Below are 3,830 nucleotides of genomic sequence, written 5' to 3' on the forward strand. Positions count from 1 at the left end.
GGCAGGGGAGAATAATTCTCTCCATTCTTCCAAATTTGAAATCCCACCCAAAAGCTTGGGAATGGCACAATATGTTACCTGTCTGGTATAGCCAAAAGCAAAGTCTGTGGCCAGGACTCAGCCCAATGGGTGATAGACTCTATTCCCACATGTAATTTTTCTCTCTGATTCATTCTGAGCACATCCACTACACTGTCATTCATTTACTTATGTATCGATTCATCACACATGTACTGTTAACAGCTGGGTACTAGCATAAGATACAAGGCAGCTCCAAAGAGGAACCCCTGATTTATGCTAATGGTCTGTCCCTGGTCTCCCCTAGGAGTGTGTGGTCCCTAATGAGGTCTATAGGTCAAATTCTAATTCTTTTGACTAAATAAGGTAATGCATATAAAGTGCTTATTAATTAGCTAGATTGTGGCATGGAGTAGGCCCTCAAGGAATGTTAGGATGATAATGATGATGACGATTATGATGACGATAATGATGATGATGATGATGATGATGATGATGATGGAACCTAGACCTTCTTTCCTAGCAAGGTTGCCTAGAAGGGGAGAAAAATATTTAAAATGCTCTTGGCATTTTCCCCGTTTCCAGAGTCACCCTATTAAAAAATCCAGCACACATGACTCCCATTGCTTTTTCCTATATCCACAGCCTATACAAGCAACTGAAAGTAATAAGCATAATTTAAATGCTGTGTCTTTCCTAATTAAAATCTATCCAGGAGGGGATGCCAGAGTTATTTTAGTCCATGTGGCAGAGGAAGTTCTATTATATTAATTCAGGCTTCTAAACAGAGTCCAAGGAGAGATGTGTGTGTGTGTGTGTGTGTGTGTGTGTGTGTGTGTGTGTGTGTGTGTGTGTGTGTACAAGCATGCATGCACGTGCATGTAGTATAAGTTTTTTTTTTGGGGGGGGTGCCATTAAGAATGCATAGTTGGCCCTGAACAGGTTGTAGGATATGAATTTTCAAAGGGAGCTGTTGATGGAGCCACTGGAAATTGCTTCCTGAGGCGCCCCGGGCTGATGAATAACACTGAGTCTGCCTTGGCCCTTTTAGGTGGTTCTGAAGAAACCCACTGGAATGGCTTTTCCATGAGGAGATCTGTTCCGGGCTGTCCCAGGCCTCTCCGTGGAGGCTCCACATGCTTGGCGACTCCCCTTGGAAACACTGTTTGCCAGAGCAGCTGTGTCGGCCCGGCTTCCCCAAGCAAGTCAGCAAAGCAAGCGGGGAGCCCTCTAGTCACCCAGGGGCCTCTTTCCAGGGGGCCACCCCCCGGAGCGAACCACACAAGAAAACAGGTCCAGAGAGAAGGAAGACAGTGGGAAAACAAGAAGGGAAAGAAGAGAAGGCGGGAAAACTTAGAAGTTGGTTTAAAAGGTTTGAGAGACATTCTCTCTCAGGGTAGGTTTGCTTTTCAAGGCCAGGAGTTTGTCTCTGTGTGGGCGGACAGTTGGCTGAACTACGAAGACAGTTGAGGGCATGCTTTTCATTTTCAGAGGATCACCTGGCCCTGAGCCCGCACTGTAACTGCTAATATTTCTGAAAGACATCTCACTGTATTTTCTCCCGTTGATAAATCCGTTTCTTTCTCAGCAGCGTTTTGGCCATATTGTCACTGAGAAGAAGAGGAAAGCCATCAAATAGGGAAGAAGGACGATATGATCATAAGGGGACCCGACTCACACCCAGCAGGAAAAGGGAGGAAAAGCACAAACAGGTCTCAGAAGGCGGCCCAGCAGAGAGAGAAGGCAGGACCAGGGGTGTGAGATGTGGGTGTTTCTGCTCCCCAAACCGAGGTCAAACCGAGGTTTGTTGGGGAGTGGGAGGGAAGGAAAGATGTTTAATGGGGGTTTAGGAACACCCAGATAGGAAAATAAGAAACTTAGCCCTGGGAAATGCAACGTTATAGACAGAGCTTGTTTGGCCCACTATCCATCCAGCATGGTTCCGGGGCGGGGGACCAGGGCTGAGGAAGGAATCCAGGTGAGGGGCCTGGAGGTCCATTCGGCAGAGAGTTGACAGACTCCAGCTTGATGCAGTGAACACATATGAGAGTTCTGGGGCCCCTGGAGAGACAGGGGCTAAAAGAAATGAAGATCTGGGTGGCAGATCAGGTGTACAGGGAGTGGGGACTCACGTCTAAAGGCCAAGTTGGGGACCACACACAAACTCCAAAGGACAAGGTGGGATTTCCTTCCCGGGCAGATACCCGGGAACCAGACCCAAACAGCAGCACGCAGAACTGAGATGACCCCCACTATCATAGGACTTGCATGCTTCTTCCCCACCCAGACACGAGCTGGAGAAAGAGAAGAAGGTGGAGAGAGAATCTCGAGGGGAATCGCTCTGGACATTTGTATTTTGCATTGATTGAATTCTTAACCCAAAGAAATCAATTTGAATGAAAGAGCTTGTTTTACATTGGGAAATAAGAAATTACTTTTAATTGGCCAATTCAGTTTTCTGGGGAATCAAAGATGAAATCAATTATAGAGACTTTTAAGAGCTATACTTTTTTTCCCACAACTGAATTGCAGTGTAAAAATTTTTACCTCTCTATTATAATGACCTTACACATCCGCAAGTAGATTTAGAGCATACAAGTCACTTTTCTACATATTATCTTCACATCAGATTAAAGTAGATGTTCTTATTTCAACTTTATGGAGGCAGACGAAAGAAGTTCAGTGATGGTAGGGGGCCTTGTTCAAGTTTGACAACTTTGAAGAAGGCCTCTTCCAGGTCCATTTTAATATAAGTGCTGAATTTCAGTCTAATATAGTGGTTCTCACCTGCGCTGTTTTTGGAGACAATTTTGGTCATCACAACTTGGGGGGCGGGGTGCTACTGGCATCCAGTGGGTAGAGGCTGGGGATGCTGCTAAGCATCTTATGTTGCACAGGGCAGGCCTTCGTAGGAAAGAATTATCTGGCACAAAATGCTGTAGTGCCGAGGTGAAAAAACCCTTCGATGTATTGATAGGGGATTCCAGGAGAGGAAATCGTATCTCTCCTTCCACACTTGAAAAAATGGACAAGGACCCCGAACCAAGGTGGTTACGATTTAATAAAGAAGGCACAACTGATAAACCTTAACTTGCTGGAGACACAGCCTCATAAAAACTCCATTTCAAAAGTGCTGTGGGGAAGGAGTGAGTCAAAGGTCTTGTCAAAGGACTGAGAGGAAGTGGTGCTCGCCCTGGGCAGGGGGCACCCAGGGGTAGACTCAGAGTGGATAACTTTTAACTTCCTTTCCTCTGTACAACGCGATTATTTTCAGTAACAATTGTAAATTGAAACAATGCCCAGAATACCATGAAATTTTTCTTCTCTTGAATATCATATACATAACCATATTTGTAACAAAAATTAAATCAAGGGAAAAAGTAGTAGATTGACACTTTTTAATTATATGAATGTATTTTCTTTTAAAAAATGCACACTTGCACATTGGCCTGTTGGAATAATGAACGATATTACAGATTCTATGTTTGTGCCTTAACTTCTGTAAATCTGTCAATGACTGTTTTTTCATATTCATGTTTAGTAGACAAGACAGCTGAATTTGTCAAGCTATCTTCACTCATAGGTGATCAAATAATTTTTTTCTTAATTTTAATGTTGAAATTTTCTTTCACGCAAATTGACAGGTTTACAAGTAGGAATTTTAATATCTACGTGAGGGCAACTTCGGCAGAGAGCCATAATATACCCCATTTCTCAATAAATTCCAGAAATTGCAATACTGACCATGTCTGTTTCCCTTCAGGATCTGTTGTAGCAGCTTGCCAAAATCTTCACAGTTGAAAATGTCTATT

The sequence above is a fragment of the Pteropus vampyrus genome, unplaced genomic scaffold (genome assembly GCF_000151845.1).
Source record: "Pteropus vampyrus isolate Shadow unplaced genomic scaffold, Pvam_2.0 Scaffold104, whole genome shotgun sequence".
In the NCBI taxonomy this organism is placed as follows: Eukaryota; Metazoa; Chordata; class Mammalia; order Chiroptera; family Pteropodidae; genus Pteropus; species Pteropus vampyrus.